The 24898-nt window shown below is 31.9% G+C and overlaps 2 long non-coding RNA genes across 3 annotated transcripts; one reads left to right on the forward strand and one right to left on the reverse strand.

Annotated features, from left to right (window-relative positions):
• The first annotated feature begins 6862 nt into the window (after positions 1 to 6862).
• Positions 6863 to 11295, forward strand: LOC139432211 (uncharacterized). Its single transcript, XR_011642078.1, has 4 exons — positions 6863 to 6972; positions 7033 to 7290; positions 7346 to 7430; positions 10566 to 11295. It is a non-coding gene; the product is annotated as an uncharacterized lncRNA (long non-coding RNA).
• An 898-nt stretch (positions 11296 to 12193) lies between these two features.
• On the reverse strand, positions 12194 to 17120 carry LOC111421831 (uncharacterized). Of its 2 annotated transcripts, none has more exons than XR_011642063.1 (2): positions 16790 to 17120; positions 12194 to 12741 (listed from the first exon to the last, which is right to left on the reverse strand). It is a non-coding gene; the product is annotated as an uncharacterized lncRNA (long non-coding RNA). The 2 variants fall into 2 exon arrangements; XR_011642062.1 differs by lacking the exon at positions 16790 to 17120 and adding an exon at positions 12801 to 12874.
• Positions 17121 to 24898: the final 7778 nt, after the last annotated feature.

Here is a 24898-nt window from a genome sequence, read left to right on the forward strand (position 1 = left end):
ATTTCGGCTCAACTGCTCAAAGTACGCCTTCTTTTCATTACGCACCGCTAATGTTGTAAAATTACGCAGCTCTTTATAGTAATTCCAGTGACCGTCCGTTTTAGATCTTTTATACTTTAATTTAGCTCTATCCCTAAGCCTCTGCAAAAGTTTGACATTGTCAGTAAGCCAAGGTGTTCTTGGTTTGGTAATTTTAACGGTTTTGATTGGCGCAAACACATTGAACAACTGCAAAAGCGCATCATTGAAAAATTTTACTTTAGCATCTATGTCTAAAGAATAAATAATGTCAAACGGAATTGCAGACAAGTGACTAGCAAACTGACGATATTCAAAATTAGAGAAATCTCTAAAGGAATAGTAGAAGGGTTTACGGCAGAAGTTAGGAAACCTACACTTACAAAAAACAAGATCATGATCAGAAATTTCCGAGCACAAGACACCACTTCTAGCAACAACTGAAACATCAGATACAACTACAACATCCAATAACGTCGCGGAAGACTCAGTGACACGAGTCGACTCAGTAATTACTTGAGTCATTTGTAAAGAATCAAATAAAGTAAGCAAACTAATTGTATCATTATTGCTAGTTTCCAGCAAATTAATATTAAGATCACCAAGGCACAAAACATTATCATATTGTAACTTAAATTCAGTTAATTGTATTTCCAACTGTTCAACAAAGATTACATTATTCAGAGACGGTGGTTTATACAAACAACCAATAACATGACTCCGAGATCCCAACCTAATTAAAACCCATATCCACTCGTAAGCCATCTCATCAATACAATCAACCAAACAGCAGTTCAAAGTGTTACGCACAAATACGCCCACACCCCCGCCACGCCCAATCCTATCCTTACGAAAGAAGGTATAGCCGTCAATCCCTACAACATCGTTACTAATCTCCGGTGACAGCCAGGTTTCAGAGATGCAAAAAATATCAATCCCATGACACTCCAACAGCTGTTTAACCTCAGAAATCTTTGGCAAAAGCGAGCGAACGTTCAGATGCGCCACGGTTAATTCTTTATTACTCATCAGACCATACCGCTAGATTAAGACGATACCAAAACTCCCCTGCATTTAAGTCAGAAATCAATAACAAATGAAATAAATTTATATAACTACAAAAAAATTGAATAAAAACGTATAAAAACTTAACTACTTAGTATCCTTCCCCTTCCTTCCTTCTCCATTTCTTCCCACCAGCTCATAAATATCTTCCAGGCACCTAATTTCAACAATTCTATTATCCTTTTTGGTATAAACATTACAGTTATTGGTCCATACCGCCGAACGAGAGCCCACTCTTTTAATTGTTTCCTTCAACAGCAACATTCTACGTAACGTCAGATCCTCCTTGATTACAATGTTAGTGCCTTTCAATTTACTCTTCTTGGCGTAAATTATTTTCTTGATATTGCGATTCGTGAATCGCACTATAATGGGCCTCACCCTATCTTCTTTTGCTTTCAATCTATGTGAGACGCTAATTTCACTAGCCTGAATCGTAACTCCTAATTTTTCACGGCATATTTTATCACAATATCATCAGTGAATTCATCCTTAGTTTCCTTAACACCAAAAATTCTTAAATTTTCTCTCCGTGTATATTGCTCTAAATCGTCAATTTTACGATTTGCCTCTTCCATTAAATATTATAGTTCAGGGATAGATAGTATAGTTCTAGAAATTCAGGGTATTTTAGATGATAGGTTAAATATAAATAGTGAAGCTTTAGAAATAAGTATGGGGGAAACTTTTGATCTAAAAACAGCAGGTAGTTTACTTCCATTAATGGATGGAAAAGAGGAAACTACAAAACAATTAATAGATTCAATTGAATTATATTCTGAATTGTTAAATACAGATGGTAAAAAACTCTTAATTAATTATGTTTTAAAAACCAGACTATCTGGCAATGCTAAAGTAAGGTTAAATAAAAAGTATGATACCGTTGAAACGCTTGTAAGAGATATAAGAGAAAATTTTACAACTCGAAAATCTGCCACTACTCTGTCCAATCAACTCCATAATTCCCGGCAACAGAATAAAACAGTTGATGATTTTGGTAGGGACATTGAACAGTTACTTACTGATTTAACTTTGGCACAAGCGGGTGATGATGAAAATTTACTAAGTTCGTTACGCATTGTTAATGAAAAACTCGCGATAAATTCGTTTTGTAACGGGTTGAAAAATCATGAATTAAGAACAATCCTTAAAGCACGAAATTGTAAAACCCTAAAAGACGCAATTAACGTTGCATTAGATGAGGAAATAAATAAACCCTCGTCATCTACTGTTTTTCAAATGAATGGTAGAGGTAATCAAATCAGAAGAACAAATTTTCGGAATTCTAGACCATTTAACGGGTATAACCGAAACAATCGAGGAAATAATAATTTTGTTCCTCATAACAATAATCGCGGATTTAATAATTTCAATAGCCACAATAACAACCGAGGTAATTATGCTGATTTTAGAAGTAACGATCGTGGTAGTCAGAGAGGATCATATCGCAGTCGCGGTAACTTTCGAGGTCATAGAGGAATCTTAGGTTCTTTTCGTAGAAATCATGCGTATTTTGCAGAATCTGACGCGATGGGAATTCCTGAGGTTACCAATAAAAATACAGCCAATGACATAAACGAACAACGGTTTTTTCGTGAATAACTCTACAGATGAAGTAATATGTAGTATGAATGGTATGAATTATTTCTTCTAATGATCTATTATTTCTTTTGGATACGGGTGCAACATTAAGTGTAATTTTTTCAAAATTTTTACACAAAAATGAAATAATTGATACCACTAAACAAATAGATATAAGAGGAATTGCAGGTTCAGTAAAGTCAATGGGTTTAGTAAACATTCCTTTAATCATTTATAATTATAATATTACTCATGAATTTGTTGTTATGAATGATTTTGATTGTGGTGTGAATGGCATCATAGGATCGGATTTTTTTGAAAAATATCGTGCAACCATAGATTACGAAAAATTTTCATTTTCATTTTGGATTAATTCTTGTAAAATTATGATCAACTTAGAATTTAAATTGACAGTTTTGTAACTATACCACCACGTTGCGAAGTTATAAAGTATTTCTCGACAGATTCGTCTGGAGACTGTGTGATTTTGCCAAGTGAGATATCTGAAGGTGTCTTCACTGCAGGAATCATTGTTCGACCAGATTTGAATAAGGTCCCAGTTAGAATTTTAAATACTAACGATAGGGAAATTAAAATTAAAAATTTTAGACCTTCAAATGTATGTTTATCAAAATTCGAATTGCTAAATTTTGAAAACACTAATATAAATTTAAATAGAGTAAATAAACTTTTGGATTTACTTGATGTAAAACATTTAAACAAAGAAGAGGTAGACGCAATTCATAAAATCTGTGCTAAGTATGCAGATGTTTTCTTATTAAAAGATGATCCTTTGAGTGTTACGAATATTATTAAAGAAACTATTAAATTAAAAAAAGACGCACATCCAGTTTATCTCAAACCTTATCGGTTACCTCAAGCGCAAAAAACCGAAATCGACTCTCAAATAAATAAATTGTTAAATGACGGAATAATTGAAGAAACAAAGTCAAGTTGGTCCTCACCATTGCTAATAGTTCCTAAGAAAAATGATAGTCAGGGAAGCAAACAATGGCGAATTGTTATCGACTATAGGTTGTTAAATAAAAATATTGAGGATGACAGATTTCCGTTACCTAACATTACTGACATTTTTGACTCCTTATCAGGCGCGTTATATTTTACCCATTTAGATCTTTCTCAAGGATATTACCAAGTAGAATTGGAACCATCCAGTCGAAATTGTACAGCTTTCACTACCAACAAAGGCCAGTTTCAAATGACTAGGCTACCAATGGGATTAAAAACAAGCCCTAGTTCATTTTCACGGGTTTTGACCATTGCGATGTGAGGTTTAAACTATGATTCATGTTTTGTTTATATGGATGATCTTATAGTGTTCGGAAATAGTTTACAAAATCATAACAAAAATTTAATAAAAGTACTCAATAGGCTTAGAACAGTAAATTTAAAATTAAATCCAGTCAAATGTCAATTTTTAGAAAAAAAAATGTTATATTTAGGTCATATTATTTCTGCAGACGGAATTTCACCAGATCCTGCTAAAATAAATGCAATAAAAAATTACCCAATACCGAAAAATGCCGACGAATGTAAGCGTTTTGTAGCATTCGTAAACTATTATCGTAGGTTCATTGAAAATTTTGCTGAAATCGCATATCCGTTGAATAAATTATGCCGGAAGTCTGTACAGTTTCGATGGGATGACACTTGCCAAAAAACGTTTGAAATTCTAAAAAATTCTGTAATAAACCCACCGGTTTTACAATATCCTAATTTTTCAGAGAGTAATAGGTTTATTCTTAAAACTGATGCTTCTGGTTATGCAATTGGCGCAGTACTCTCAAATTCTGATGATAAGCCTGTTGCATATGCTAGTAGGTCATTGAATAAAGCAGAAATTAATTATCCAGTCATTGAGAAAGAACTTTTGGCAATTGTATGGTCCGTAAAGCACTTTAGACCATATTTGTACGGTAGAAAATTTGAAATATTTACCGATCATAAACCATTGATATATTTGTTCAGCATGACGAATCCTTCTTCGAAATTGACTAAATTTAGGTTAGTGTTAGAGGAATTTGATTTTTCTGTGCACTATATAAAGGGAAAAGAGAATTCCGTAGCGGACGCGTTATCAAGAATTACTCTTGACTCTACAGATCTAAAAAATATGTCACACGATGTTTTTGTAACGACACGTGCACAGCAAAAATTAAGAAACTCTGAATCTGTGGTAAGCTCTGGCAATGATACTGATAAATGGACTGGCCATCCAGGAATTGTTGAATTGCTAAAGCGGCCAATAGGTTCAGTCGAATTAAGAAATTTGAACAATAATGAATTAGTGAACTATAACTATAATGATATGGATATAATTAATTATAATGAAATTTTATATGATAAAAGGCATCAAATAATTTATATAAATTTAAGTTGTCGATCAATTTCAGCCCTAGACGCAAAGTTGAGACACTTAGAAGCTATATGCATTGATAATGAAATTTCACAGCTGTGTATATTTAAATGTAAAGAAAATGATAAGTTAATTGCCAATTTAGCGAAATATTCACAAATAATCAAAGAGTTACGCGTAAAATTTAACATAATAAATAAAGGAACTTACATTGAGTGTAAAGAAACACGTCAATTAATTTTAAATGAATTTCATATTTTACCTACTGGAGGTCACGCTGGTATCAATCGTATGTTTAACAATATTAAGCGATACTACTGTTGGAATAAGTTAAAACATGATGTAACGAGATTCGTAAATAAATGTGATGAGTGTCAACGGTACAAACACTCGAGATCTCATAAAGAACCGTTAACACTCAACACCACCGCATCATCAGCCTTTGAAAAAATTTTCTTAGATTTGGTAGGTCCTTTGAATCAAGATAATGAAGATAACAGGTACATTTTAACCGTTCAATGTGAACTTACTAAATTCGTAGGAGCATATCCTATTAAAAGCAAAGAAGCCGAAACTGTAGCAAAATCTTTTGTTCAAAATTTCGTATTACAGTACGGTATTCCACAGGAAATTGTTACGGATCAAGGTACTGAGTTTTTAGCAAGTGTTTTTAAAGAATCAGCAAAGGTTTTAGGTATAAAACAATTACATTCATGTGCTTATCATCATGAAACTTTGGGATCTTTGGAAAACACACATAAAAGCTTAGGCGCATATTTGCGAATTCAAACTTCCAAATTTCAAGATACTTGGAGTGCATGGGTACCGTTTTGGGCATTTGCTTTTAATAACACCGTGCATTCAGAAACAAAATACACACCGTTTGAATTAGTATTTGGAAAAACATGTAAATTGCCAACTAGTTTGCTTAATAACAATCAACCAGTATATAATTTTGACGATTATAACCATGAATTGAGATTTAGATTGAAATCTGCATTAGACGATGCTAGGACGAATTTAATTGAATCTAAAAATAAGAGAAAATGTAGGTTAGATAAAAATTGTAAGGAAATTAACTTTAAGTTTAATGATAAAGTATTATTAAAAAGCGAAATTAACAATAAACTAGAAGCTATTTATAAGGGTCCATACAAAGTAATTAAAAATGAATCCCCTAACATAATTATAAAAATTAACAATATATAAATTAGTAACTGTGCATAAATACAGAGTGAAAAAATACAGTGCATAAAAAAGAGACTGTTACGTGTAGTGTTATGTAAATTTAATTATAATAGATTATAGAATTTAAGATTTAATTGTTATAGAAATGTAGTGGAATAAATAAATTGAACATGAAAATTTAAAACATTAAGATGTTTAAATTTTCTTTAACAATAAGGGAGATGTAGTGGAATAAATAAAATTAGAATTAGAAATTAATTAGAAATAAGTGTAAATTATAAAAAATAGCATAAGTAGCATTAAATAAAAGACGATGAACTGTGCGGCTCGTGGAGTAAGCATTTTTGGTCGTTCACCGATTGCCTAATTGATGAGCACGCACAATGAACCGTTTGAATAGTGTAATAATTAATATTGCAAAGAGTATTATTTTAGCTATCAATAAAGTTAGTTGTTAAGCAAATTATTTTATGGTTTTTAATGAAACACAATTAAATACCCTATATGAAACCCCAAAAGGGACCAAGTTATTACATGTAATTCTCGTTCCCAACCGCTTCACGGAGGAGGGCGTTAGTTGTTTTTTAGTTTTTAAGATTTTTAACCTTTCATTGTACGCGTTGACTTTTACACGTGCGTTTCCATGTTATCAAGAGAAAAGATTTTTCTGTTATGAAAGTTTGATAATAATTTATTGTTTTCGACGTTTTTTGTATTAATGTTTGCCAGTTTCAAGAACTTAGGTATGTTTAAGAGGTTAAATTTTTTAATGCTGTTTTTCTATTGATATTTTGTTGTTGTAGAAAGAAGCCCTGAGGAAAATTACAAATTTAATCGAAATATTGGCATGTTAAAATTGTCACTTAATTTTTCTGGATTTCGCTGATTCAAACACACTGCTTTTTTGTATATTAAATTATTCTTTATTTTATTTGTTTTACACTTTTTCAAAACCAAAAAATGTATGCAGTTGTTCGCTGTAAACGATTTAATGATGAGAAACTGAACAAAATGATCTCCCGACGCCACAGCTATCGAAAAAACCGTTTTCTTAATTTCAGGTAAATACTCGTTTCGAAAGTCTCTAACCGCCCACATGTTTTCATTCTCTTTCAGCCATCTGGGCCCGACCGAATATAGCTCCAAACCGGCCAATTCACAGCCACTCTTGATACTGGATCTGCGGCATTATCGCTACTACGTACGTATTTCTAATCACCAATTTTTGATTGTTCGGTTATTCGCGCCACCCGATTACCGACAAATATTTGTAACTGCAAGGGCTCGTCGACAACGAACCCAAAACCACGCTAGAATCGGTCCAATAAATTTCCCGACTAACGTTTATCTTTAATACAGATTTTACGTTTATTACCAGTTCCGTGAGTAATAACGCGCCCATTAGTTCCACCCGTGGTACTGTACCCTTTTTTAACGGTGCAACCCTAGATTTCGCGCATATTAAACGAACCAAAACATTTTCGTCACTATACAGGGTGTTTCGGTGACTCGGGGAACAAATTTAACCATATATACTAGAGTCAAAATGATGACGATTCACGTAAAAAAAAATTAGAAAAAGTTTTCAAATTTCGACGATACAGGCCATGTAAGTTAGGAAATTTTAACACATTTTTCCAAATATCTTAACCACTATTTACAGTAAAGCGTTGAAATTTGGTACAGGGTAAATCAATGTCATGTAAAATCGTTAGGCAATTTATGAATTGGATCGGTCATCGGGAACAATGCTATACAGGCTGTTCCTAAAGTTTGTTTGTTCAGAACTTTTTTATTCTATCATAACCGTACATTTATGTTTGCAGTTTCTAATAGCAAATTTAGTTTAGAAACTTTTATTACTCTTAGATAATATTGATAAAAGTCACCGTTTTCGTGTTAAATGCAAAAATGTTGGGTTCCGATTTCATTAATAGCACTAAAAAAAAGGAAATCTAAGTTTTTGAACATTTCCTTTAGTATTTTTTATTACTTGTCTTGTTATTTTATGTATGTTTTTATTATTCCTGTTAGTGTTGTCGTTTATTTGTTTATTTTTTGTTGATTTTTAATTTATTGTTTTCGAATTCTTTTATTAAACCAACTAAAACAAATTAAAAATGTGATTTAGCTTAATCTACACTTGGACATGTTGCATACATAATAGTTATGACAGCTCAGTTCGATTTTCACTTGTCATTGACAATTCAGATTATTTATTTACTTCTTTTTTTTTAATGTTATTGAATTCGGAGCCTAACATTTTTGTATTTAATACGAAAACGGTTGTTTTTATCAATATTCTCTAAGAGTGATAAAAGATTCTAAACTAAATTTACTATTAGAAACTGCAAAAATAAATGTAGGGTTATGATAGAAAAAAAAAGTTCTGAGCAAACAAAGTTTAGGAACAGGCTGTATAACATTGTTCATGCGTACCGATCCAACTCAAAAATTGCCTAGTGATTTACGTGAAATAAGTTTACACTGTACCAAATTTCAACGCTTTACCATAGCGAAAAACTAAGCACACGGTTGGAAAGCTTGGTCTTTTCTCTATCTTAAACCGCGTTTTCGTCCGATATGTTGATAATAAGAGCAAGAAAAAATAAGAAACGTCGCGCTGCATTCAATTTACCTCAAAATTACCAAACTTCACGGCCTTGTGCAGCCATTACCAGACGGAAATTCAATAAATGGTTTACATATTCGGAAAGAGCTGACCATGTCAGTCTTATTTTCCTATTCAGTCTTAATTTATTTAAAACCGTTTAAAAACATATAAGTACGAAGGCTTTCACGGCCGGTGTTAATAAAACTAACACTAGCACTATCACTATAACTAACACTAGACCTAGAACTAGAAACTTTCGGGTTGAGCCGTGCGTTTTTTGAACAAATGTTTGACGTTTCGGGTGCCACCTTCTTCAGAAAACTAGTTGGAACCCGAAAGTTTCTAGTTCTAGGTCTAGTGTTAGTTCTACTGATAGTGCTAGTGTTAGTTCTAGTTTTAGTTTTACGTTTAGAAACATGTTAAACTGTTCAAAACGGAAAGATTATTTCATGTTACACCTATTTTATCAGAATCTCGAAGAATTTGAGCAATTTTAGATTCGAATTGTGTTTTGATGGTTTTTAACTCAGTTCAATTCTCATTCAATTTTCTCCTCGTCATACAAGAGAGTTATTGACCTAAGCGTGGTTTAGCCGCGGCAAGAATTCGTGGTTTAGGTAGTTCATAGTTAGAAAAAAGGATTGTGCAAACGTGTGATCACGGCGTGTCACACATCGTTGGAAAGAGCAGGAAATTTCCCATAAGCTGAATATAGTTGTAGAGTTTTCCCCCATCAAATAGGAAAGTTATTAGTGCAAGAAATACATGCGTTAAAACTCGGAATAAGGTAGTCCAAGGTCAGCTCTTTCCGAATATATAAACCATTTATTGAATTTCCATCTGGCAACAGCTGCACAAGGCTGTGAAGTTTGGTAATTTTGAGGTAAATTAAATACAGCGCGACGTTTCTTATTTTTTCTTGCTCTTATCATCAACGTATCGGCGGACGAAAACTTGGTTTAAGATAGAGAAAAGATCAAGCTTTCCAAACGTGTTCTTAGTTTTTCGCTATCTTTCTAGATAACCAAAATATTGGCCCGAAAAGTAGACGGAAATACAAGGGAAAAGTTTGTTGCTGGGCTGATAAACGATTGTGCAAACGTGTGATTGAGATGTGTTATATACCGATGAAAAGAGCAGAAAGTTTCCCATAAGATGAACATAGTTCTGGAGTTTTCTCCCCGTCATATAAGAGAGTTATTGACCCAAGCGTGGTTTAGCCGCGGCAAAAATTCGTGGCAGCGCGACGTTTCTTATTTTTTCTTGCTCTCATTATCAACATATCGGCGGACGAAAACTCGGTTTAAGATAGAAAAACGACCAAGCTTTCCAACCGTGTGCTTAGTTTTTCGCTAGTGTTATAAATAACAAAGATATCCGTCTGAAAAGTACATAGATGGAAATACAAAAGTAAAGTTTGTTGCCAACTGTAGGCTCCTTTTCAGGAGCGTTTTTTTGACAGACGCCGACAGATATTGACGGACGAAAACTCGGAATAAGATAGTCCAAGGTCAGCTCTTTCCGAATATGTAAACCATTTATTGAATTTCCGTCTGGTAACGGCTGCACAAGGCCGTGAAATTTGGTAATTTTGAGGTAAATTGAATGCAGTGCGACGTTTCTTATTTTTTCTTGCTCTTATTATCAACATATCGGCGGACGAAAGATAGAAAAAAGACCAAGCTTTCCAACCGTGTGCTTCATTTTTCGCTATCTTTCTAGATAACGAAGATATGGGCCCTAGAAGTAGGTGGAAATTTAAAGGAAGAAGTTTGTTGCTGAAAAGGAAGGATGTTACCGAAAAGGAAGGAAGGAAAAGGACTTACAGCACGTCACAATGGCGTCGTTTCTGGCTACCAGGCCTCCAACATGGATTTCTAATTTAGATATAGTAGATTCGGTGTTCATCGCAAATTTTATTTAATAATTAAACTATGTTTAACCATGAAGCAAATTTATTTGTTTTTCAGCGCTGCATATGTTTCGGAATTTCTTTTCTTCTTCAGGCACGACTGAAAATACCATGACATTATCAAATTGATTTAACAAATTAACTAAAGATTAAAACAATTAAGGAGCAAAAACAACATATATAAGGATTAAATGAAAATTAAAGGAAACAGCTCACCGTCAGATCTCAGAGGAACTCCTTTTTATAATTAAAATTCATTTCTACGTTCATGAATAATTTAGGCGTATATGTTTAGGAGTTTATCCCCTGTACAAATTTAAAATTTCTTAAATGTGAAAAAATGTGAGAATAGTTATTTATGCCTTGAAGAGCATGTCTTATAAGTAATGTAAAAGTTGACTTATTGGTTTTAACGTAAAAATGTGGTTTATTGAATTAAATTAAGAATTTATCTGTAAAAGAAGATGAAAAACTGTAAATGTGATTATTTAGTGAATGTAACTTACTGAATCTACAGACTTATTAAAATTTGAAAACTGAGTGATCTATTTTGTATTATCAACTTTGGGAGACTGAATTAAGATATTATTAAACTGAAATTGCGCATGCGTTGAATGTGTAATTTGAAAAATTAAATATATTCGATGAATTGTCTATATGGGTTAATCATTCATTAAAAGGTTATTGTAATTATTATTATGTATGTGAAATTCTTCAATTAAGTCCATTTCCCTTGATTTCGTTACACTTTTGATGGATTTCTAAGTCGCGTGGTCTGGAATTCCTGGGTCGTCTTGGACGGGTCAGCAAAAGCACTCCCAATATGGACGACGTCGTGGAAAAGGATTTGACACGCCGCTTCAGTGCTTGGATACCATTTTTATTTCGATTTTGTTTTTACAATCAGACTCGAAGGACCATTTTGTGTTACTTAATTTTTCTGGATTGCGCTGATTCAAACATTGCTTTTTTGTAAATTAAATTATTCTTTATCTTATTTGCTTTACACTTTTTCTTTATACGGAGTATGATTACGAGATTTAACGTACTTTGTGTAATTGCGAAGTTTTACTGCTATGACTGATACAATGTGAAGAATATCAAAAGACGGACGGGGAAAATTTTGTGCACACAGGCTCTTTTATATCTTTTTGGAACACAAAAAGTGGTTCTCGATTTAACCAAAATTGAAAATAAAATTGAATACTTTATGCAACCCAAATTGCTATTAAAATAAATCTTAACAAAAATAGTTGTTTTAATTATCCCAGATCCTACTCCTGAAATTTATTGGTTTTTTGTTACTGGTTACAGGATCAAACAACACAGATTTCTTGCTTATTCATTCTTTTCTTCTAACAGCTTTAAATATGGGTAGGATTTAGGAGTTTGGTTGAATCGTTTTGATATTTATTCTAATGATATGATTTAATTGGCATCAGATTTAGCTTCTGGTTTATACCAGTATTTTATTAAATTGGAAAAGTCTAGGCTATATACACATTAATTTGAAGAACACCATATATCAATTCTGGTAGAAAACACGACAAGCACCACCTTTTCAGAACCTCCTCCATGACCTCCAGATCCTCCAAGACCCCTCTGAAACCACCACTTCCTCCATTTCCGAGACCACCAACACCTCCCGAACCGCCGCCACTTCCCACTCCAACCCCATGACCTCCTAGACCTCCACTACTTCGTCCAGCTCCTCCTATGCCGATCCATAACCACCATAACTACCTGTGCCCACGCGGCCGTCCACACGGCCATCCAGACGGCCATCCAGACGGCCGTCCACGCCGGCGCCTAAGCTGGCGGCCACGCCGGCGCCGAAGCGGGCGCCCACGCCCACGACGAAGCTGGTGCTTACACCGCCGCCCAAGTCGGCGCCACCATATGGCGACCTGCCCACCCTCTTCAAGACTGCGGAATTGTCTTGTAATAATATAAATAAACCATTATCTCGAAAATCTTTAGATTCTTCTAAAAAAAAAAGTTAGTATCATTCGGATAATTATCTAGCGTTCAAAAACAAACTATACTCTCTTCGCCTGTGTTCTCTTGAGCTCGTAGCGAGCCAAGGAAAAGTAAACTGCACACCAACAAGAGACGCGTCTTTAGCGCATCTGATGTGTTAATTTGTTCGTGTGCAGTTTTTATACGATTAGTAAGGCCCTGAGTCGTTGCGCAATGTGCAGGATTTCCAACAAGAGGTGAAACAATAGAAAGAAAATGTTAATGTTGTGAACTTGCGTTCAGATACGGGCCAACGTTACGTAATCGGCGATAAATGATTAAAAACTTATAATTAGACAATCCGGATAGTTTGCTTTTTTATGGTTTAGTAAACGTTTACTGCAACGAGTACATCTGCATGAATTTGTTTACGCATGAACTTAACACTTATACACATAGATAATACGGATGTGTTGTTGATATTCTGAGAATGTTGTCAAAATTATCCACGGGCCTTTCATCCGAAAATTATAGGTTGGTAAAAATTAAAAAGATAAGGAGATAAATAGACAAGAAACACAGATAACCTTTATACGGGTTATGCGATCTTCGTCAATAGAATTTATAATTATCTTTGTTACCTCAATATAAAATATAAATACAATATAAAAAACGAATTTAATTATTATACAGGGTGTTAGATAAAAAACGCCCCAAGCTTTAATTCTGTCATTTACATTCCGATTTTCATGAACGAGGTATCAAATGAAATGGTTTGATGAATACTGTGATTCATGCTACAAATAAATTTTTGCCAACGCCATCTTCAATTTCAAGTGATTATTAACTTTTGTTTTTCAAATTGCTCCATATATTTTTCTTCACGTCATTGGATAAAGATTGTTTTTCTGAATCCATTGATGTACAGGGTGGTTCAAATTCGATGTCCGAATAGGCTAACTCGGAAACTATAAGAGTTAGAAAAAAAGTAGCTTACATGTCATGATCTCGTTTTTCGAGAAACTGCTAATGCCGAAAACCACATAGCGCTATCGTCTTTTGTTTTTCCGCTAGAGGCTAAAATTGAAAATATCGTAAAACCAGCAAGCGCAATTATCTTGGTTATTATTATAGCTGGAGTATTATAACTAAGACATTATATGGACACTTTTTTACAGAGAATTTGATGACGTAGTCAAAAAAATTTTTTTGGTTTTAGATTTTGAGATATTATCACAATGTTCGTTTTTTTAAATGGAAACAACCACTGATTATTCGCTTATTAAATTCGTTATTTTTTTCTGATTACAAAAATATAGGGTTCGAAAGGTCTATTTCTTATTGTTTTAGAATAAAGCTAAAAATTTACTTTTCTTTTAGTGTCTTCCAAAAAATTAAATTTACAGTTTCCTGTAAATTACGGTACTATAATTAAAAATGAAAAAAAAAAAACATATTTCTGATATTTGAAACAAATATATTTGTTGAACTATTTAATTTATATATGTAATTATGCAAAAGTTGAAATAGATTGCATTATTTCACATTTTTTATTAATATTTAATATTATTCTTAAATGACTTAATAAATTATTGATAGATGGCGCCATATGTTTTTTTTTAATTCAAATAAACAGCAACATTTGTATTCAAAAATTTTCTGAAGTGTCACTTTAAAAATCCTGTTTTTTAAGATGGATTACGAAAATTACGAAAAGTTTAACATATTAGAATGTTACATATTAGAAAATAAAGTAAATTTTATATAAATTTTTAGTAGAATAATTTTTAGTTATAATACCGTAATTTACAGGAAACTGTAAATTTAATTTCGTCGACGACACTAGATGGAAATTTTATAAAAAAAGTTTATTTTTAGCTTTATTCTAAAACAATAAGAAATAGACCTATCTAACCCCATATTTTTGTAATCAGAAAAAAATAAAGAATTTAATAAACGAATAATCAGTGGTTGTTTCCATTTAAAAAAATGAAAATTGTCATGATATCTCAAAATCTAAAATCTTAAAAATTTTTTTGTCTACATCATCAAATTCTCTGTAAAAAAGTGTCCATATAATGTCTTAGTTATAATACTCCACCTAGAATAATAACGAAGATAATTGCACTTGCTGGTTTTACGATATTTTCAATTTTGGCCTCTAGCGGAAAAACAAAAGACGATAGCGGTATGAGGTTTTCGGCATTAGCAGTTACTCGAAAATCGAGATCATGACATGGAAGCTCCTTTTTTTCTAACTCTTATAGTTTCCGAGTTAGTCTATTCGGACATCGAATTTGAACCACCCTGTACAATACATCCATTTCAAATGTAATTTTAGCAGAGAAAAGGCAGCCTTTATATACAGGTTGTCACACAAGAACACCGCAAAGTATAACTCTGTTATTTATCTTCCGATTTTTATGAGCGAGGTATCAAATAAAATGGTTTGATGAATACTACTATAAATTATTACTACTACTTATTCATGCTATAAATAAACTTTTTCCAACGCCATCTTCAATTTCAATCGTTATCAAGTTTTGATTTTCAAACTGCTCGGTATGTTTTTCTTCACGTTATCGGATAGAGGTTTTTTTCTGAATCCATTGCTGTACAATACATTAACATCAATTGTAATTTTAGCAGAGAATAACAATTACAGCATTTTCCGAACATTGTTTTAGTCACTTCTGTAGTACTGTAGTGTGCCATGGAAAAAAATAACGGGCAAAACTGATAACAGTCATTAAATGATATTTCAAGTCCTGAAGCAGTATAACACAAGTGACTTTAAGAGAATGTTCGGAAACTATTTTAATGTTTTTCTCTACTACAATTACACCTAATGTTAATGTATTGTACAGCAATGGGTTCAGAAAGAAAATCGCTATCCAATAACGTGAAGAAAAACATTCCGAGCAATTCGAAAATCAAAAATTGATAATCGGTTGAAATTGAAGATGGCGTTGGAAAAAGTTTATTTGAAAATCCGAATGTAAATGACAGAGTTACAGCTTCCGGCATCCTTGTGTGACAACCTGTATATACAGGTGTCTTTTGTCTACTAATATTACATTTAAAATGGATGTATTGTACATCAATGGATTCAGAAAAACAAACTCTATCCAATGACGTGAAGAAAGATATAGGCAGCCATTTGAAAAACAAAAGTTAATAATCGCTTGAAATTGAAGATGACGTTGGAATAAATTTATTTGTAGCATGAGTATTCATCAAACCATTTCATTTCATACCTCGCCCATGAAAATCGGAATGTAAATGACAGAGTTACAGGTTAGGGCGTTTTTTATCTGACACTCTGTATATCAAATTATCAAAATAATTTTTCACTTATTAACTTATTAATGATGTCATAAATAGAATTTCTAAACAAATAAATCCGCTAATTTCTAAATATTATTCAATTTACGATATAGATAAGTAGGTACATATTTTTAAGTATACTTAAATTAAAATGCGTTTCTAAAATAGACAGAAAAGTTGTGGTTCTAAAATCTGCTTAAAAAGGAATATGTTCTTTTTTAAAGACGGATACATCTGAAAATTCTTCAAAATAAAATTTTTTTACTCCATAATGTTACAACACTACCTAGTCCAACATCTACTCTAAAAAGTTTGCGTCAACAACAAATAAAAAACAAAACTCTACGTCTAAAAATCTCGTTCATGTAATCAAAATATTCTTAAATATTTTTTAATATTTTAAGCATTAAAAAACGGTCACTCTTGTGATGCAACACTGACTGGCAAAGTTTGTAAACATTTGGAAGCATCTTAAATAAATCCAAAATACTGATATAATCTGGGGCATTCATTGCATTCATACTAAGGAACAAACATGTTAGTAAAATTTCTATTTCTTCGTACAAATCTTTAGCACAGATGGTATCATAACTGTTATTAACATTTTTCAAATTTTCCTCCCTATTCGTATATTATTTTTTTATGATATTAATTCATAAAAATTTGAGAAAATACGTCGGTATACAGACGTCCGTAAAGTAACGGATATACGGTATACGAAATTAAAATAAAATTAGTTACAACTTACCGTTAGATTCGGTTTGTTCGACTGATTGCGACGTGATTGCACTAATCAACATGCCTAATAAAATTATAGTTTTCATTTTTGTTTAGTCGATTGATTGGTTGGTTGCCTAACTAATGGCACTCACTGGTGGTGTGAGAGATTGTGTGAATTCTTCTTGAAATCCTAACTCTTTTAAAGGGGTTATATTCAAAACAGAATTATTCAAATTCGAAATAGAATTAACCGCCTGTCTGACCTTTTGTTTAATTATGTGTTTGTTTCTAGGAGCAATTAAGAAGATATTCATTAGAATGCAAAGTTTCGGACTTAGAATAATTTAGCTAGAATTTTAATAATTTTATTATTCCAATCAATCGACAAAATTATAATTTATCTTATTTGATGGCTGCACGAACGACTGCATATTTCTGGGAACTGTGTCGGAGAAATTTTCCAAATCGAAATTTTATTCCGATTTTTTGGGACTTAGAATTTTGATTGAAGGTCACAATTATTTTTTGAAAGGTCATATTTTAATTTAATTTATTTTTTTTTTTGAAATCCCGAAACTCAACGTCTGGCGGGTATCGGACGAGAAGCCAACCCATATGAAGGTCTTTGAAAGGGTTGTCTCATCTGAGCTATGGTGTCATATTGGTAAATATGAACATCTTGCCTACTTTTCAGTCTGGATTTCGTCCAGGTTATAATTGTACGACTGCTCTCCTTGATGTTACTGATGACATCATACATGCTATAGATTCTAATATGATTTCTTTGTTAATATTACTTGATTTTTCTAAGGTTTTCGACACCCTTCACCATAAAACCTTGCTGTCTATTTTACATTTTATTGGATTATCAGAGCGATCTATACAATTATTCAATTCTTACTTGTCAGGAAGATTCCAGGTAGTTGTCTGCAATGACAAAAGATCTAAAGAGAAGCCTGTTAGTTCTGAAGTACCTCAAGGATCAATATTGGGCACTCTTCTTTATCTAATTTACACTCTAAAGTTGTGCAGTTCATTGGAATTTTGCAAACCTCACATGTACGCAGATGATACACAGTTGTTTTGTAGTTTTGAATTGAGTGACATTTACAGTCTCTTATTAGTTTTGCTAAAAGTCACTGCCTTAACATTAATGCTGCAAAAACGTCTGCTATCATGTTGGGGGGTAAAAATGTTGCTGGACGTGCTCGGGAAGAACTAGAAATTTTTGTTTCGAATAATCGGATTGAAATTTTTGGTACAGCGCGTAACTTGGGTGTCACAATAGATTCTTCCCTCCGATTTAAAAAACATGTAAACACTCTGATTAGGCGTGCATATTATACTCTTAAAGTCTTATATAGCAGCAAGCATCTTTTAAACCGAAGACTGAGGCTTCAGTTATGTGACACACTTATCTTGTCAATTTTTAATTATGGTGACCAGCTGTACCGTTTCTGCTTAGATCACGTTGACAGTGCTCGTATACAGGGGGTGCAGAATGCATGTTTACGGTTTATATTTGGAATCCGAAGATTCATATCTCACATACTTTAACTTGGGCGCGTTGGTTGAATATGGAAAATCGCAGAATATTACATTGTGTCTGCTTTATCATAAAATATTAAAATTTAAAAGTCCACCCTACTTGTACAATAAAATTAGAGTCAGAACTGATGTACACAATATCAATGTCCGACGCAGACACGCCGCGGCGTGTCTGCGTCGTGTCACCGTTACTATAATATTTAACAAATATTTAAAAGATCATTTTCATATTGCGTACCATTTCTGTTTAATGATATATGCCACCATGTAAACACAGCCTTGGGAACACTAACGTTTAAAAAGCAATTTAGATTCCTTTTAAGTATGCGACAGTTCGATTTGTGATATATCAGATCATTTGTCTATTTTCTTATCTTATAGCATTTGTTTATTAAACTTTTCGACTTTCGGCTAGTTGGAGATGCTACGCATTTATTATTTGGTTACATAATTCTTATTGTAACCTCATTTTATAGTTTTCTCTTTTGTTTATTTTTTTTTCTATTTGCTCACTGAAGTATAGTACATTATTTTCTTTTATTGAATATTTTATTTTTGTTAATTATTGAATAAATATTGTTTGTTTCAAATCGCAAAATGTTGCGTTAGCACTGACGCAGTTCCTTTTGAGAAATACCAGCGTAATTTTTTTATTTGATTTTATATTTTATTTGTTTCTATTATTGTTGTTTGTAACATTTGGTATCTCAATAAATGTATTATTATTATTATTATACCTGTTTTGGTAAAAATAAGAAAGATGTCTTTTAGTTAAGTAGATCATATCTGTAAGTGCTATGGTCAGAAATGTTCCTAATTTAATAGTGATTTTTTTAATAATGTAATCCTTAGTAACTTAATTACTTAATTGTACTTATTACTTAATTGTAATAAGAATATTAGTTTGATTGAGTTAAGGTTCAAAAAAATTATGTCTATTAAGTTTGATACATTTTTTTTTTAAGTTTTTTAAGGAGTACTATGGCACCTTTGCTAAATTCCCTTTATTTTTTATTGGGGTTGCATAAAAGAAAAAGTTTGTTCAAAACCCATTGAAAAATTATGTCTATTAAGTTTGATACATTTTTTTTTAAGAAAAGGAGTACTATGGCACCTTTGCTAAATTCCCTTTATTTTTTATTGGGGTTGCATAAAAGAAAAAGTTTGTTCAAAACCCATTCAACTTCACAAAAAGCTATTAATATAACTTAATTTAGAAATGATAAACTGTGAAAACTTTTAGGCGCGCAAATATGTGATTTGCAACTGAAATATAACCTCAAATGTTCGTTGCCGTAAGTTATCTGTATTAATTTTTATATTTCTTCATATTTTAAGATAGACATGAATAAGCACACGTTCTTTTACGATACTTAAAGTTATTAATGTAATCCTTGTTTTATATAGGTCGTTTTCCTGAGGATGACTGTTGCACAGTCGAAACCGGTAGAAAACTAAGCTTTTTACAATAAATGTCATCGTTCAAGTGCTGTTTTTTAATTTATTTAAATTATTCTAAGTCCGAAACTTTGCATTCTAATTTTTGTTGTTTGACCCCAAATCGTTGCAATTGACCCCAAAAAATAAATATCTTCGTTGAACCATCCTCTCGACCTATCCATCTTCCGCGAAACATATTATCTAGATGTCGCCGCATATGTCGGATATCTAGGAAATTAAAAAACTTTTACTAAAATTTTTTTCACCTATTAGTAATTATTTGTCATGAGGAATAAATCCCCAAGTTTATGCGTATAGGTTAAGAGTAGACGATAAAATCATTCTAAACGGTTTATGAAAAAATCCCTAAATCATTTTTTTAGTGTAGACTTTAAATTTTTTCCGCCTTTATAAACGACTTATGACGTCATCGATATTTTTTCAAATCGTAATCCCCCATTTTTATTACGGAGTATGAAAGAGAATTTTTTTCTGAATCTAGTACAGTAACAGTAGTAATACTGTTAGTAACTCTTCTAGTCTCATCCATAAACTCCAACTACATAAAAATAGCACACTTCTTTTGTTTGATATAAAAAAACCTCTACGCTAATATCCCAATACACCAAACCATTCTTATAATAAGAAAACATCTCATTGATACTCAAGATCTCACTGGCTTTAATATTTTGGAAATTGATTGCTTCTTGGAATTGCTTGGTTTAGTATGCAAACAAAATTTCTTCTCCTTCAATGATAAATTTTACACTATGAGTGATGAACTCCCATTGGGTTCTCCCATTTCGGGAATACTTTCTGACATTTATGTCAACTTTTTTGAATCTGAGTTGTTTTCTGATAAATATAAACTTTTTATTAACGACATCGACATTGCCTTTTATTCCAGATATGTAGATTCCACATATTTATTGTTTTAATGGAAATCTAGCGAAATTACATGCACTTTTTAATATCTTCAATAACATAAACAATTTAGCTTTCACCATAGAAAAGGAAGAAAATCTTACTTTAAATTTTTTAGACCTACAAATTACTACGGATAACATTAATCAACATTTGATTTTTAACGTCTATAGAAAACCTACAAGTACAGATAATATCATTCCAAAACACTCCTCTACATGTAATCAGCATAAACATGCAGGCTTAAATTTTTCTTCAACAGACTTTATAATATTCTCCTCAATTCAGAAAATATTATCTCAGAAATTAAGAAAATTGTAAAAATAGGTCTCAATAACCACTTTTCTTTAACTGAAATGCAAAACATCTATTTTAAACTCCATAACTCATACACTAACAATATAATTTACACACGTACCAAGCTTAAACAGTTTTTTACATCAGCTTACCTTATCAACCTTCCTTAACTAATACTCTTGCAAAAAATTTAGATAAATTTGGAATAACTGCTGTCTATTTCTCCGAAAATAAATTGTATAAACATATATTCAAAAATAAACACAGATATAAAGAAAGTGAACTGAGTGGGGTTTTGGCCAGAATCCTTTAAAGTTCTAATGGACGGTCGTCGTGGATGACCCTATATATACCTTGGTAGTTGGTACTCGACTCCCCGAGTCGAACTCGGTTGCGCATCAACGCCTCACGCGCTGAGGCGTTAGAGAGCTGACTAAATATAATAGAATAGAGCTGACTTAAGCAAATTAATTATACAAAACGCAATTTAATATACAGGGCGGTTTGTTACATAGTTATCCAAAGAATTTAGTTCGTGGTCGTGATGCCTAGATTGAAACTTACGTGTCGCCATTCATAAAAATTTAAATTTTACTATACGCGCCCAAACGTATTACTACGACAATCGTAAAATAAGTTGCATATATTTTAGTATTTCTTGCATAGAAAAGAATCGATAATGTGTCCTTCGAAAATAATACCGAATTGTTGGAGACTATTCGTCGGTAGATACCGATTTGCAGACGCCAAATTTTTTTAAGTAGTTAGTATCTTTTTAAGAAGTTTGTTTAAAAGACTATATTTAATATACCGAGTAAGGCATTCAAATTGAGACTACCTAATAACTCATAAAACATCAATTTTATCAAAAAAGTTTCAGGTAAAACTTTCATCGTATAAAGGAGGAAAGTATTCTAAACGATTTTTATTGCATTATAGAAGCGCCATCAATATTTTTCAATTGTTAAGTATGCTTTTCAAGGGGTACATGTTTTTTCTAAGAAAGGGCCAATTGAAAAGTTGCCTTTAATCTCACACAATATATTAACTGCCCAATGTCGTTAGTAATTCATTTCACGTAACCAATAAGAATTTTCTAGTAACCAATAAAGCATACTTGTATTCAATGACAAAATGAAATTGGCTTTTGGATATCATTCTCCTGATGCTCTTGATACAAAGAGCGTACGGGTGAAATTTATTGCAATGTAAAAATCTAAGTACACTGCGTTGGTATACAGCAAAGTCATAAGAAATTACTCGAGAAGAAATATATGGATTATTACGAAGAGCAGCTCAAACATTGAATTTCTTGTACCGCCTTTTTCTCTATTGAAGATTGGATGTTTCTGTCTAGAAATCTTGGTTCGAATAAATTTTGGGCAACATTAATATCTCTGACTGCTCCATAAACAAAATTCATTTTAGTTTTTTCAGCAATTTTTCCATGCATAATTAAAATAAAGTTACTATTTTACAACATAAGTAATTTGTAATTTACAATTATAAGTAGTTAGCAGAATGTGTTGTTTTTTGTTATTCTGTATTCATGATTTTCATTATTTTCAGTCAACACAATAAAGTCAACCTTAAAAAAGTTCATTAATATACAGGTGTTTCTAAATTAATGCGAAGGATTTCAAGGAGTGATTTTTCAGCAAAAATTAAGGAGGGTCTTTTATATAACTTTTTGTTGAGAACCCCTTCCCCACCGAGATACAGCACTCTAAAGTTATGGGAAAAAATGCTTTTTATTTAATAAATCCACTATGGAGGAATTTATAAGATAGAAATTTGGCAGGTAACTGTTGTTTAATAAAATGACACTGTTTGACGATTTTTATAACCAGAAAATGTTATTACAAGAGGCTGAAAAAATCAACCCCATAATACTTTGCATTAGAACTTTTTAATACGTCTACATTTTTCTGTTTTACTAAAACTTGATTTAAATAGTGAAAAATAAAATAATTTTTGGGAATTTTAGATTTTTTCCCTTAATTTCAAAGGACTATAACTTGTTTTTAAACAAAAAGTTATATGAAAGACACCGCGTAATTTTCGTATTTGTATTTTAACCAAAGAATTCTCGACGACGAAATAATAAAGAACGAATTTGTGTTGTTACGTGAAGTCATTTATCCAAACTCGAGTAGTTGAAAAAATACTTAGTTTATACTACCTGCTCGTTTGATAGTGCTCAAATTATATGATTGCTCAAAAGAACGCTCGGCGCTACTACGTCTGAAATTAAGTTTGCAATAGGACGAACAAAAATCAAAACTCACCTTTTGTAGTTCTACTACAATTTTAATCGAAAATAAGTATTTGTTTTTCTTTCATTTTAAAAGAGAAAAGTCCTAATTGATTTATTTCATTAGCAAATCAATTTTTGGTTCTCTGTTATAAAAGAAGGACAGATATTTTTTAAAATATTTAGATGTAATGTTTAATGTAATTAAATATTTTATATGTTAAACAATTTCGTGTTCAATCACATAAATTCAATTAATCTTTTATTCTGAGTATGCAACTTCTACTACAAGTTGGTATTCCAATTTTATTCAATTCATTCATAAATGATGTTTTTCTCGTTTGCTGTTAGAGGCAGCACGTGCTAGAGCAACCCAACTCTATCTATATACAAAGATGGAACTCTATGTATTTGTTAACATATGCTGATTAACTATCTTAAATGCTACAGCTGTATATCTTGTTTTCAAATTTTGAATGTAAGGTTGCCAAGTTATTAATTATTTTGTGAAAATGTTTAAAATTCATTAGATCACTTAAAATTCGTTATAAGCATTATTATTAAATATTGTAGATTGCAATTTGGCATGTCGATGAACAAAGCTTGTGTCTTTCCAATACCGCTAATACTATTGGATGTTATTATACAAGGTGTTTACCAGAAGCGATTAATTTATGTAATGTTTAGAGAACCACAACTTTGTTGTTTTAAATGGAACACCCGCATTTCTCTAAGGTTTCGCAAGACTTTATTAATCACCCTATGTAGCGGTTTAGGTCAACCTCTACATTATTTTTTATAAGATCAAGTGACTATCCGAACTCCAAGATAATATACAACTTGTTTATTGTCATAGATTATTTATTCATTCAAAATTTATTACTCGTCACGTACACATGTATCAATTTTTTATAATATACATATACATATCTTTCCAAAATAAAGTAATTCATATTTAAAAACACTTAACCTTAGCTAACACTGGGGTGGGACAGTATGAATAACAAGAAAGAAAGGAATATTATATCAACTGTTTAAGATTTTTAAAGAATTTTTCATGTAATTTTGGAATTAAATATTATTTATCAAGATGTTTTATTGAACAAACTGCAATGTTTTTCAAGATTTGGTTGTATATTAAATTTTAAATAAGTAAGTACTTTTGTAAGTTAATCTATACTTTTTTACGATGCATTAATTGAATAATGTTTGATAAATTTGCTAATGTTAAATATCGATATTTTTGAAGAGTCTCTGAGAATGCCCTTAGGGCGAAACTAGTCAGACAAAAATATAACAAAATAAACCAGTGAAAGTACAAAAAAAAAATTTTATTTAAACCTTATTTACATATAAATGTAATATATAAAATGGATTTTTCCAACTTTACTTCTTAATCAGCATAGGATATTGTGCTGATATAATATTATAAACGTGGTGGTGGCGTTTTGATTGAGTAGCATCTTCCCTGTCTGTCCTTCCGCAATCAACATGATTTGTGGACCTTGAGGCAGTGTGTGTTACTCTACGGACCGGTTCTATTACTTTACACATTTGCTGCGTTTATATTCCTCCTTCTGATCAAAATGCATTGCTTAATTTTATTAATGAAATTAATTTAATCATTGAAGACCATCCTAACGACAAATTCTTGATTTGTGGCGATTTTAACCT

Source organism: Onthophagus taurus, chromosome 11, assembly GCF_036711975.1.
Source record: "Onthophagus taurus isolate NC chromosome 11, IU_Otau_3.0, whole genome shotgun sequence".
In the NCBI taxonomy this organism is placed as follows: Eukaryota; Metazoa; Arthropoda; class Insecta; order Coleoptera; family Scarabaeidae; genus Onthophagus; species Onthophagus taurus.